Source organism: Rhea americana, unplaced genomic scaffold, assembly GCF_003343005.1.
Source record: "Rhea americana isolate MKP2758 unplaced genomic scaffold, rheAme1 scaffold_43, whole genome shotgun sequence".
Taxonomy (NCBI): Eukaryota; Metazoa; Chordata; class Aves; order Rheiformes; family Rheidae; genus Rhea; species Rhea americana.
Window position 1 is genome coordinate 4,906,100 of NW_028186568.1, and position 14,727 is coordinate 4,920,826.

Sequence of the window (14,727 nt, forward strand, 5' to 3'; positions counted from 1 at the left end):
TTTAAAGTGTCCAAAAGGACATTTTTTWAATGTTTTTAGTTGTGTTGTTTTTTTCACTTTAGTTGGCATTGTTGAACTGGTGTACGGAACTTCTAATAAAGCCTTATTCATAAATTTGTTTTCATTTACCAGAAAACAAATTATTGAAATGTTTCATCTCATATGAAATGAAATATATCATTAGCCATTTTACTGGTGTTTTGGTCACATAATATATATATGTGCAAAGTAAATGAAAAATTAGAAATGTAGTAATGAAAAATTGGAGATTTTGGAAATACTGAGAATGCTCTGTATCTTTGGAAATTTAATAAGCTTTCTGGCCCTTTCCAGTTCTGGAAAMTACAGAATAAACAAACAAACAAACAAAAAAACACCCTAGCTCTGTAATCCTGATATTTCAAAAGAAGGTTACTTGTGATATTTCCACAGTAAGTGAATGAAAATTTGCATCTGTAGGGAATATCATTGTTTAAATAGAGAAAATAAATCTTATATGAAAAAAAAGAATCTCAAAAAATGCACAATTTTTAAAGTTCAATATRCTAATATTACAGAGCAATTAAATCATCCACTACATTGTATTTATTGTGTTAAATATGGAGTTAAATTACATATGGAAATAGAGAGAGACATTAAATCAGGTTTTGATGTAACTGCAGTTACCAGTTTGACATATTAATACCAGTACAGTGTATGATAGAAGGATAAGATGTTAATAATTGGCTTGTATGAGTCATTTTACATCCATTAAATAAATTAGAAGTACTAAACTGATTTACATTGCATATATGTTATATATAAAATGTATGTCTAAGTAAATATGTTTGGCTTTGTAATGATGCGTGGTCACACATGCAAGCAAAGTCATTGTCCACTGCCTAACCCCATAGAGCAGACCTGTGGAAGAGGACCAAGACACTGCTCTGAAGAGTAGCAGCGATGGTCCTCCAGCCATGAGAGACAGAGGAGGAACACAGGGGAGATTTCAAGTGAAAAGTAGTGCATTTTTTTTATCACTTTTTATTAAGAGGAGTTTGATATTACTGGTTAAAAAGGAAAATCTTTTACCTACACTTTAATTTTCAGACCTGAAACAGAAGCAGCAAACTTCAAACTAWAAAGCACATTAAATTTAAGCTGTGCTGACATTAGCTGTTGGTTGCACCTCAGCTAGGCTCTGTTCGTGGGTGTTCCTTATAAAAGCAGAGTAGAGGAAACATGGGAACATAAACTTCTCTCACAGAATAGAATGTCATCTGCTGCAGATGTGTCTCGTTAGTTACAGGTACTGATAGCTCAGATTAATTAAGTAGGATTAAAAATATGAAATCAATCTTTTGCCTAAACCTCAAAACAAAACAGAATAGTGGTCATATTAGACTAAATCCACTGGCTTCAGTGGAACTATAGTGATTAACCCAAGTTGACTTCTTGACCCTGGAAACTTGGAAAAAAATATGGGCTACATTTCACATGTGTTTGCACAAGCACATTCAATACACATTGAAATGTATATTCTATGTATTTCAGTAACTTGCAGCAAATTTTAACTAAGAATCCCTAAAATCATAGTGTTAATTTCTCTATTTTCTTGCACCTCACATTATCATTTATATGTATATAACATGAACATAATATTGTTACCAATAACCACTAGATCAAGGTGGTATCTAATTTGTACATTTATATGTGTGTGTGTACAAAGATCCCTTAGAATATGTGTCCTTAAAAAAAAAAAAAAAGGTATGAGTGATAATGTGACCAAATCTAAGCAAGTATAGAGTCAAAATTTGTGAAATGTCAGTGAATGGGTGCCAAGTGGTTAAGCCAGCAGCAGACTCTTTGGGTCTGGATGGCTACTAATAGCAAAACGATATGGTTGTGAAGTCTTCTTCTTCTTCTATCAGAGGTACTGCAGAGCTCTGGAAAGAGGACCAAGTAAATTAACAGTGGGGTGGATCTGGCAGGGCGTTCTAGCACAGGCAAGAAAAATTTGGTGTCAGCCACTTACTTTTAGGCTGATAGTTAGTGTAGGATTATCTAGCTGAATTTAAAATGCATAATCTAAGCTAATCAGCTAGCCTCTCCCTATCACCAGAGGAGAGAGAAAGAGGCATTTTGTGAGGACCCTACCCAGTTTAAACATAAGATAGACTAGGTCATCCTTGGCAGGTGTTCACCTCTCTTTTTTACTGTAGATGAGTGCAGGAAACTGGCTTTGACTAGGTGCCTGTCTTTGGTTAACRAAAGTTAGGTGAGTTGAATCCTATTGTCACTCAGGTTGATCATTTATGCCCTGTTACATGCCATAGGGACATGAGAATGGTATAGCTGTTTCAAAAGAGTTTTACCTGAGGAACAGAAAAAGATTGGTTAGTGTGTTTTCAAAACAAAGCAACATGTTGCTAATCTGCACTAATACTTTTTTTCTTTTTTGAAAATCTGGAAACTCCCAAAATTCAGTTCTGTTCAATCCTGTAGAGGGGTTCTCTTAAATAAAATAAAACGATTTTTAAATAATACATTATTTTCAATAATGGAWTTTTCTTTGGAAATCATTTTTGAGAGGTTCTTCCCACATTCAGCGTTTTAGGAAAATGAAGAGCAGCAAATCCTACAGTACTTAAAACGATGCAGGCAAAATTCCTATTGAATTCAGACAGGACAGAGGACAGACTGTGGGATCTGGATGAAAGTAACATTCATTCAAGCAGCTGTTGCTGATGAAAGTGTTTGCCAACACCTTCCCAGTGGTTTGATCTATTTATTTTTGTATACTGCAAATCCTAACCATCGCAGTGAGAAACTCGCTGAGCAAACAAAAGCAGTGGGATGTCAGCCACCTCACATGCAGGTACAAAGAGACTACTGCAGGAGTGTTTGCTAGTCATCTAAACAGCACTTATTTCAGTGCAAGTAACAGTACTTTAGAAAGATGACCCTAATTTTTCCTTGCAGAAACTTTCGACTCTCTTACAAATATGATATTCATCTTTTTTTTTTTCTTGAAGAAGTTTACGCTTGATCTAGTAAAACTTAAAAGGCTATGTCACGCTCATTAGTTCTGTTCTTTAMACCTCTCTGCTCCATTTGTCCATCCCCTTTTCCTTGAAATTCCTTTATTCATGGATTTCTATGACTTTGGTTTTATTCCCTGGAGTAACACAACTGAAAAGGGAACCGTAATCTATGAAGTTATTAATATCTAAGTGGAATTCTTAAGACTGAAAAAAATACTGTCCTGTTTATGAAGTGAAAGGATATGCAATTTTTCAAACCATTATCAGAGGGTAGCAATTTTCATTAAGCTAAATTCACAGGCAGAAGATGCAAAGCGTACAAATACACTGAAATAAAAATCTGCAAAACTGTTCATATATMCCAAGAGCATGATTCACTTCGCAAGCCTAGAATTTCATTTATGCTGTCATATAAAAGGACATACAGATATTGAAGTGAATATGGTATCACTGATTTGGGCCTTCGCGAACTTGTGTCAGAGCAGAAAAATACTCAGTGATTTATATCAAACAGTTATTCACAGATTTCAGTGAGTTTTATAAAAGAAACCAATTTATGAAGTTTCTATATAGTGCAGTTTTCTAATGCATCAAAGTACATGATTTCTTCATGCTGTCAGTTATGTGCCCAAATCATTTAGATTCCATACAGATTAGAAACCATTTCTGTTGTTTCTGTTAGAAACAATATAGGATTTCTGTCCTTTTCTGACTGATTTTAGGTAATTGAATGGTCTGTATATATAGAATTAGTGCTACCAGATCATGACATCTTTCCTGAAAACAATGTGACATTTCAGTGCTTTTAAAAATAGTGTTGTTCTCACGAGATGAACCTTTCTGGTTCATTATATATATAATCATTATTTTTTGTATACTGAAGCTCTGTGAACTTTGGCAGTTTTAAATCCCCAAAATCCAATATATTTTCTGGATTTTTTCTTTCATTTAGTGTGGGTTCACACAGCCACTGAGTTTAGCTTCTGGGTTCACACAAACTCAAAAACTCAAAGAAATATTTAGCCATAATCATGAGTTTTGTACGGTTTGGAACAAATCAGAAAACTTTCTGAGTTACTTGGAGAGAGAATTAACTTGACAGTTGGTCKATACTTTGTAAATTCAACCTGAGTTCATTTCAAGGGTTGGCAAAACTTGGAAAATCTTTTTGTCAAATCTGGGACAAATTGAGGATTATAAAGACCAATCAAAACATATTTGTCTCAGAAAAGACTAGTAATCCCTCCTCTGTTTCTTTTGTCCCCCCAAAAGCCTCTCACCAATTGCTATAGAAAGATGCAAATTCCACATGGCTCTAAACTTCATAAAAAAATCTACACAATTCCAGTTCAGATAAAAAAGGCTTAATTATTCTTATGTTTTTTACAGTTTAACGGCCACGTGTGCCCTAGATTCAGCTTCTAATTTATATTTACTTACATTAAAGGACATTCAGGCCTATAATTCAATGTCAATCAAAATGTATAAAATCTCTCTCAAACAAGAGGCTCTTTAATATTTTCATAACTGAAGGCACCTACCTACATTCGACCCCTTTCAAGCCATTTTACATTTAAGTCTAGATCTCCAAATAATTACCCTAAGTAAAAAAAATGAAAAAGAAACATCTAGTCTTTCATTATTTACATACTTAATGTTGTTTGATTCAGAAACCACAATATAAATATTTTCTTTTAAAAAAATCTGTAACTATCAAGAYGTATATAAATATTCTACAAAACGATCAGTGTGCTCTCACCAAAAACAGATGCCTTGAAAACACTTGGCTTGTTTTTAAGAAAAACACTTAAATCATTTTTTGAGGTCTAGCCATCCATACATTCAAAAAGCAAGTGCTTTCAGCTAAAATACTTGAAAAAAATGTATATACGTATGTGTATGCATACATATATATACACATACATATTTTATATATATAGTATATATAAAATATACAGTTTTTRCTTAATAGCTAGAAAATCCACAAAATCCACAGCAGTGCAGGTGCATGGGACTTGCCAAAAAATGTATTAAGAAGGAGTTGAATCTACCCAAAAGCCCTTCTGGTGTTTGCAGTGTCGCAGAAACACACAAAATGCCTTCAAGTTCCCAGCTCCTTCCAAGAAACAAAACGTCCCCAAGCCCCAAGCGAGGTGTGGACGTGCCGGCCACCTGAGCGCCCTTGCATGGCGGGAGGAACGTGCTCCCCGGGCCCCGGCGGCAGCAGCAGCGCACCCCTTCAGCGCGGGAGGCCGCGCGCGGGCTGCCCGGTCCCGGCCCACGGCCGCTCTGAGCCCCCGGGCAGAGACGYCGGCCCAGCCTGCGGCAGCTCACCCCGACTTCGGGGGAGAACGTGCGTGGGCTGCATGTAGCAGCACTCGGCTGCTGTGGCGGGTGCTGGAAAGGGAAGATACATACAAACAAGCTTCTGTTTGGTAATCRTTTATGTGGGTGAGCTGCTTGCAGAGGAGTACAGACTTGAACTTGGCACCTGTCAGTAGAGCAGTGTGAATCTGTCACATGCGGCTTTGCATTTCGCTGGGATAAAATTTAGTTCCAGTATTYCAGCAGTTTAAGTGTATGAGTTGTTTTCTTTCTTTGGCTGAGCTTCCCTTAATTTCCTTACTTTTCCATGCCTTGGGACTACTTTCAGATGCACACTGGAATGTGTTCCTTTATTTTTATTATCTCTCTGCTCTGTTTGTTTTGGAGGCAGTCATTTCAGGTTTCTTGTCACTAAGCTACGGTATAACTAACCAGGCCTAATCCAGACACACTCAGCGTCTGAGTTAGGAAATGATGGAAAAAATCACAAATAAGTAATTACGAACAGATGAAGTAGGATTCATTCCCCCTTATTTCGGCTGYTTAGAATTGAGGTATCTGGTCTAAATCAGCCCATCTAAGCTCCTTGTCTTATCAGAGGAGATAGGCAGCCTTCTCAAAAGAATAGTTTATTTCACTGTAAGTTGGACATCTAAAATAAATGGGGTGAACTGTCCTCCAAAGGTGCTTCTGTCTCCCCCTCATTTCTGTAGGAAGCCTAAATGAGAACCTGAAATCAGGTGCCCTTTTAGGTGAAATGAAGCCCACTGGGAGGTATGCATCCAACATGAACCTCGCAAGCCCAAAATTATCTCACTGAATGGTTTCTTGATGGGTCTGCCTAGGACAAATACAYTTAGCTGGCTAACAGCAAGCTGGCTTCCACTACACAGAGCTTTTCGACATACTTTTAATTACACATCTCCTCAGCWATTGTGAAATAGATGTCTATACAACACAGTAATTATAAATGGCTTTTATGCACAAATACAAATGTGTAAAGAAAATATGTTAAAAGCAAAGACAAATGAATACATAATGAAGTAATTAGAAACAGATCACGCTATAATGCTCTTTGGAAGGAGTGTTTTTCACTTTGTTCTATTGATGTATTGAGGCCTGCAAAATCTTAAATATAGAAGCTTTCTAACACATACTATGTTGAAGGAAAAATAAAAAAACTATTCTTCCACTGCTGTTTCAGCTGGAAACAGTGTTCTTTTTCATTCCTTCTCCTAAATTAAATCAAATTAAAAAGCATAAACAATATATTTTACATACGAACAATATATCTACAGAATTATTTTTATTTCAGAAGAGAATGTGCCAGTACTTTCGGTATAAGACTCATAATGTTTTTTCACATAGTTTTGCTGGCAACCATAGTTTTAGACATATATCAACATTTAACCACATTAAATTGAAATAATCTGTAGCCCAAATGCACTAAAATCAATGGAGATTGATTTTATACCTTGGTCCCTTTATTCTTCAAGCTCCCTTGATATTCTGGAGGATAGTTCACCCTTTAGGCCTCTTCCTCTTGAAATTAAAATCATATTTTTCTATTTCTGTCTCCAGCATTATAGTTAATCCTAGACTCCCTTTTGTTAGCTTTCAGTGATATGTTGGGCAGGACCCCTGCAAGTGGTTTTGTCTATGGCTGAGTTCTGTTCACTGTATTTTATAAGTCTTTGATTCCCAAACATTACACAATAATGTATATTCAATTCCAGCTTTTGGGCAGATGTCAAACATGAGCGTTCTCTGGTCAAAAACTGGCAGGATGGTTTCCTTGCAACTTTATGCCTTTTGGCTTTGTAGTTAGAGTTCATAATATGTAAAAAGAATTTTCAGTAATCTTAATTACACTCCTAGTAAGGAAAGAAAACAATCTTAAATACTTGGGTTAAATCCTGGAAATGGACAGTTCTAGCAGTATGCTATATAATCTCCTAAAAGTGGGTGAGCTGTGGAACACAAGAGTGTAAGGAATATTATCATTTATTTGGACATAGTTCTATACCAGAATTTGTTTTCTGTTACATGAAGAGCCCAAACCACATGGCACGCACAGTCAGTTGTAGAGAACTTTCCATTTCTTCGTGCTCTGAGACTAATAGTGGGCCATATTCTCACGGATTTCAAGAGAAAGCGACAGCTGACCACGGTTTTGGCTCATGAAGAGATCAACTCTGTTTTTACATCAGAGATCATTCTTTTCTACAGGGCAAGTAAACATTTTCACAGGAACTGGATACAAAAACATCTGGGCCATCACTCAAAACCAAATTACCTCTTCAGTAGGATGTGGACAGAAGATAAGATTATTTTCCTCATTGTTAATATTATGGTATATTCTTGCAGGACTGAAATAATCTCATTGCACTGTGAAGACAATTCTGCAAAGAACTTACCATCTAAGTGGAAAGAGACACTAAGGAGAGAAAAAAATGTATTCAGTCCTCAGTGTCAGCTACAAATAGTACCAGAAATGATGGTCGGTCAAGCGTAAATCATTTTCTATCAAGCATATTATCAACTTACACCTCATTCTCTTCAGATAAGTTTGAAAAAAAAACTTCTTTGCAGGCCCCAAGCGGCCTTTGATGGTTTCCTCCACCATCCCCTTAAAGAAGCTTACTATAATTAGAAATTTGAGATGAACCAGCAATAACATGAGGGTTAAGGGTCTTCTTTAAGGGTTTTGTTAATGTCTGTCAATTTAAAACAATATATTTGAAAATTATGCAGATAAATGACAACACTGAAACCTAAGACAGAACTAATAAGCAATTAGCTAAATTGATTTTAAACTGTTAACTCAATATTTGTATCAGCATTTTGATCAGCAGATCAGCTGTTTGGATATGCTTGCTTAAGAGCTTCTTTCGGCCAATCTAGTAATTGAGAATCTTCGATATAATATCAGTAGCAGTAGTGATAATCCTAATACTTTGACATTTATATTTACAGACTAAGTCATGGTCAGGAGATACATTTTAGTGCATCCTACTAAGTGTTGGGTGCTCCTTTAGTAAACGATAGCAAAGAAAGCGATCAAATATTAAATTTGTATTTATTTTCTCACAGCCTGTGTTATTTCTTAAAGTCCAAATCCTGCAATCTTTACCTGGACAAATTTTAAATATAAGTTAGAGGTAATTTGGAGCCTGGATCTCCAAAAAGAAGAAATAAGAACTTTATCTAAGACTTGTAAAGTGTATTATTAAATCATAAAGACATTGAAAAACACAATCTTTTTATTTTCCTTTTAACTTAATTTCTTAGAGTAAAAAAAGCATTTTATGGTTGTGTATGTATACATATTCTTCAGTCTCAATACTTTTTAAACTTATGAATATTTCAATAGCTTTTATCACATCTGCTGATTTTAGACAATTTTGGGAGAACAGGCTATAGCCTACCCAGAGGGTGATGCAATCCTGTAAATTCTATGAAGTTATMTTGTTTACTGGACTTGTTGTCTTGGTAAACATACCAATAGTCATTAATTTGTCGGAGAGAGATGTAGAACATGGAAAATCAGAATTAACTAACTATAGTGATTCCCCGATTGATATATAGATGTTGAGTGACTCGAGCACTGCCAGTACTACTGGATCCAGTTTTTGCCGTGTTTGGGATAGCTGAAGGGTAAGGTGTGGCTTTTAAACAGTCACTTCTTTGATCTGAGGTCTTGAATTTGCTGAGATCTTGCCTATCYCTCAACATTGGCCCTTGAAACTCTCGCTGGTTGCTCAGGCAGTGCAAGGCTGCTTAAGCAGACAGTCCCCATCTCASCAATGTGGAGAGATGTCAGCCCAGACCAAGTGGCTCTGCAGGCTGGATGTGTTTGTAGCGGTGAGTATGATTGCTTTATCTTATGTGTAAGGAAATTTTGCCTCTTCTTTCCCCCTCACCCCTCTTTAGGATATTTCCTCTGCTAGGAGCAAAAGAGAGAGCATGGAACTACAGTGTCACCTCATCTCAGTAACTGAGGTCAAATTTGCTGGCTTTGTAGCTGCTAGGAGTCATCAAATCCAAGCCAGATCCTTAAAGCACTGCGGAGGATGTCCTCCTCTTATACTACACAGTTTACACAAATTTCCTCCCTCCTTGTTTGTGTGATTCAGACTCAGTTGCTGCTCTTACCAGCTGCCTTTATGGGTGGCATATTCATGAGTTCTGTGGGAAACAATCCCACGCAAGCAGAAGAAAGACAAGATGACCTTATACTTTTAGGTTTTTCTCTTGTATTGCTAGCTGACATCATTTCTGGTATGACTCTTTGAATTCCAGGCTCTCTATATACGAAAGGCTGTACAAAATGTTTAGTGGACAAAACACAAAAGCTAACTTTAGCTGAAGTCTGTCTCCTTAGACTTGCTCTGTAGTCAACACAGAGAGAGAAAGGCTTCCGTCAGGGGGAGGGTGTTCGAAGCAGATAGGTAGCCTCTGAAAGTATTTCTCCCCTCAGAAAATGAATCCAGGGAGATATGGTTCCCAGGGCTAACATTAGATTTCATATATACTATTCCTTAAATTCCAATTCCACTTTATGCTCTTTTGAGATGCAGGAATATTTTAGTCCAAGGAAAAMCAGAGATATCTGTCTTTCAAAAGCTGCTGGTTGAAGTATGGTGGGTGTATGCAGGCAGCATAGCCAGGTTAGAGGCGCTCTGGTAGATGAATGCTGGGTATCCCACGGAATTTCTCTGATCAGCATGCAGAAAACATGTTCATCTTAGAGATCTCCAAAAGAGATACATATTTTTTTAGTTTATGATCCCACTTAGATTTTTCCTTCTTCGAAAGAAGTAAGGGCTGAAACATGTTAATGTAGGAAAGAAACCTGTTAAATAGAGCATCTGGAAGATTGGGTGTAAGAGGTTGTTGTAATCCAGAAACTGAGAGGCCCATTCTGATATTTCAACCCCGTTATTGGGAGTAAGGAACTTCTACACAACACTGTGAGAGGTAAAGAATTGTAGTCTGCCCTACTCCCACAGGGAACTTACTGTTTCAGACAAGGAGCATCAGATACTATACAAGCTGGCTAGTGTGGAGCCAGAGAGCCTCATCAGTTATGACTTTCTGCAAAATGTAATTGAGTTCAACCAAATGTTTTCTCCAGCTGATGCACACAGAGAACTTGCAGCAGCAAATGTAAGTCCCATTAGCATAAAATGAGATGTAGGGCAGTACTGCTCTTTTCATCTGTGGTTATTACATGACCCTGTGTAAGGGTGTCCCAGCAAGGGTGAAGCCACAGATACTCAGAGGCACACAGCTCAGYGTTTAACTCATACACACATGTGCAAATTGGATGTCAAAATATTAAAGTCAAAGAAGTAACACTTACATAAAATTCCCTTCCCCCCAAGTGGGAGGATAATCAAGCCTTGGATACATGCTCAAATTTGAATGTGCATCTGAAACTGATATAAACTAATTCACAGAGCTGCGTCTGTATATGTAGTTATCTAAGCATGTTTACCATGCACAGCTCTGTGTCGTCTGGATTTTAAAGCTCAGGAGAATAAACTGTGTTAAGAGATTGCCATTCTCTCCTCCTTTTATTTGGAGGAGAAGTACTGGTGGAACAGAATGACTCCTAGCAGCCTAGCACATCTGAGCCTCTTCAGGGCTGGAAGCAACAAAAGTAGAAGTCCACACTGCAATAAAGAGTTCTTGTTTTGCTAGAGACTAGGKTTTTTTTTTGGATGAATATGTACTTCCTTTCTTCCTTTTATCTAAATCCATCTCTAGCACAAATCAGAGCGAAGGAAGCATAAAAATGTATTTTATCTGCATATCTTTAGTCTTGCATTCTGAATGTATTTTACTGTACTGTGGCTTGCTTGAACAACTACTCTTCTCTGTAAACACTTTCGATTGTTTATACAAACTAAATGTCAGCCAGCGCTAAATGCATTTGCAAAAAGAAATATATCAAATCAAAATAACAGCAGATGTATCTCAGACAATATTAAAGAACTTTACCCAAACCTGTATCCAAAACAAAAAATCTACATCAAAGATAGAAAAACACATGGTTAATCTGTCACATCTGTTTAGTTAAGTGATGGCTTTAATTGCTTTTAGTCACCCATGACTCTTATGAACAGGCTCTATTTTAAATTTAGATTCAGACATTTTTCCATTTCTCTAATTAGGATTTATTCATGTATAAACAAGCTCAGCATTGGCTTACCCATGCACATTTACGTTTTTGACTGTGTGGCCTTGCAGAGCAAAGCCTGCATGTTTTATGTGTATTCATATAGTTGGTCTTCCAGTCCCACATGCAAACTGCAGCAATAGCTTGTTGACCAGTGATTTTTTTCCATAAATAGGCTTTTAAAGGAATATCCATAACTGAAATGTTGATTTGCAGAACCATTTGTCTGGTAGACAAAGAGCTGTTCTTTCTCACGCATCCCTCTTTGTGAGTATCTGGGATGGAAATATGTCTGGGTTATTTTTTCCCTCCTCCTCCTTTCCACATTACATTGGGAATGGATAGACCATGGAACCATTTCAGAGAGCAAATGAAACTTCCAAATAAAATTTCCCATGTGACTGTGGCTGGCCGCTGACATAATAATCAGCATGAATTTCATTAAGGGTTACACGTTTGTGGATATGGTCTTTTGTTCGGCCATCTCTGGATTCATTTCTTTCAAGCACAGAATAATGCAGGCCGAGCACATTCCTTAAGGTTTAACCCTTAAACAAACTAGATTAGACACAGAATGATTATTTGGTGGCGCTAATGCTACCAAGAGTCCCTCAAGATAACCTTTTCCAGGGCACCAAAAAGAGTTCTAAGCATTTCTCCTGTAAGAGTGTTATCTCAGTGCCGTTTAGTAAGCAGACAGAAAAGTCTTTTCATGAACAATGTTTTCTGAGTGTTCTGGAGATGTGATTTACCATGTACCCATGACCACTGTTACTAAATCGTAGAGAAAAGAATTTAAAAATGTAAGTGACTTGTATTAACTCGCTGTCAATGACCCTGCAATATGCCTCTGCAACAGAAGTTAACAGCAGCTGATCCTTTAAAGTTGGTGCTAAACATCGTGTTACAGTTTACAATTATAAGGAAATATTGAGTTCAGAGTATTTTGTAGTATTTTTTGTTGTCTAGCTTTATAACACTCAAATGTTCAATCTCTTTTCATCCATTATAGCACAATCTACATTTATAATATGCAATGTACAATGCAGTACACAATATATCTGTTGTATAAACCACATCATTATATCCTATTTTAAGTAAATTCACAATTTGAATATTTTTCCTGATAATAAGCCTACATTTTGTTATTTAAAAATCCATACTGATCTGAGAAAAAAAGAAAAAAGTGCGATGTTAAATTATATTTCTCCCTTCCTTCTTTCAAATATAATCTTTTATGGACTACCTCTAACTGTAGTTTAGCCAAGTAGTACCTGGTTGCTTCAGTCAAGCATTATTTCAGCACAATTATACCTGCTCAAATATAGTTTTATGACAATAATTACATTATATGCATTTCAGATAGATAAAATTAGATTGAGTCACAGTTTACTATAGAAAGCACATCCAGATATGAAAAATCCCTCCACTGTCACTTGACTATATTTATAAAGATGAAATTTAAAATTTGTATTGCATTAATATGCTTTTTTTTTAATCTATTACTGGCAAATAATCCTTTTCACACAATCACCTCTCTGTTGGTATAACTCCTAAATTTGACYTAAATCCTTCCAACTATACTAAGGGCTTTCAAATCCAGACATATGTAACCAACTTGAACACATTATGAATATTACTGCCCTCTGAAACTCCATTTATTGAAGGCAGACTTAGCTTATGAGATCAAAAAGAACACATTATAGAAGAAATATTTATCCGTGTAACCCACGGTGAGCCATTTTATTTGAGTACAGTCACTTTTAAGTTTGCTTAAGGAATAGAAATGAAGCAACAATTTACATCTTTCTTGCTAGCTCTGCTCAAAGTATTACCACAAGGCTCTTGGTATTYGAAGGGGAGAAGCAATGACAGTGGTTGTGGTTGTGGTTATCTGTCAGGACCTGTGATGAGATGAGAGTATTTAGTGTGGCTAAGTTTTCCAAGATGGCAAAAGCAACTGAGGAAAGTTTCTCGAAAAATGTACAACCCTAAARGTGTTAGAAAAATTGTAAAGTGGAGAAGAGATAATGTTTAAGGAGCTGAAAGTCTTGAGAAGAAACATGAGTAAGGCATTRCTCAAACTTTTTCTTCCTTGGGAATAGAAAGGGCAGAGGCCTTTCTCCTGAATCTGTGACTGAAAATTTAAAGATATTTATAAAGTAGCTTAGCCCCTATCCAACTACTAAAACTTGCAAATTAGCAACTTCATATTTGTTCTCTACCAGAGTCTCTCTTAACTCAGGTAGAAAAGATGGCTCTCAAACAGTGAGTGCTGAGAATACGCGCTGGATCACAGAAGGAACAGAAAGCAAACGCACGGGTTTCGGCTGTGAGGGAAAGTATGCCTACGTGCTCATACGTATCAGAGAATCACATGCCAAATGGGTGAATAAATGCAAAAATAAATGCTATTTAGATTCTTCTTTGTCTTCCAGACACAACTAATGCAGCCTCCTGTTTCAGAAACCCTTTCTCCACCCAAAGGCTACGACCAAACTCATCTTCTGTGTTGCCCAGTTTTTCTTAGCAGATTCCATGTGTACACCCCTGCWGTCTAATGCTTTGAAGGAAGATTATGCAAATATACGCTTTTGAAGAATCAGTGGACAAGTTAGAGCTATATTTGTCTAGGTATGGTTAAGAAGCTACTTTATTTTTCAGTTACTTCTGAAGATTTGCATGTATTTCCACTCAATCGCTTTGTACATTAGTTCTCTGATGACTGGTCCCTTCCATGTCTCCTAAAAGAAGTATATGATGATGRTTTCAATCTTACTGGGATTTATCTGCCCATGTAACTTTTTTCCCCAAATTCTTTCTTTTTCTCATTTAGGATTTGTACTATTGAGTTTTTTGTTTGTTGTTTTAAGTCAGAGTCTGGCTGCTCCAAAAGCTGCTCTGAGTATCTGGCCTTGCTTTCTACCTKTTTTTTTCCTGATCAAATCACCATGTGTATAGACCYGAGTGTACTCTATACAATCAAAAATGTGTTTCATTTTCTRGTGAATCACTGTGGCTGCCAAACACAACCCAAATGGCAGTCTGAAAAACAGTGTCTCCTAAYGGGAATAGAGAATGTGTAGAAATGTTTTCTTAAGGCACCTGCCAGAAACCTGCTGATGCAGCAAGTGTAGAAAAATACTTGGCATCAGTCATTCCTTGGGTAGTGAGAAACACTACCTTTATATATAT

At 36.7% G+C, this 14,727-nt stretch overlaps 1 long non-coding RNA gene across 1 annotated transcript in view; it reads left to right on the top strand.

The window, feature by feature from the left end:
- Positions 1 to 14,106, top strand: part of LOC146589912 (uncharacterized) — an 80,498-nt gene extending 66,392 nt beyond the window's left edge. The window contains exon 5 of the long non-coding RNA XR_014897091.1: positions 13,971 to 14,106. This is a non-coding gene — a long non-coding RNA (uncharacterized LOC146589912). The remainder of the gene's footprint in view (positions 1 to 13,970) is intronic.
- The last annotated feature ends 621 nt before the right edge of the window (positions 14,107 to 14,727 follow it).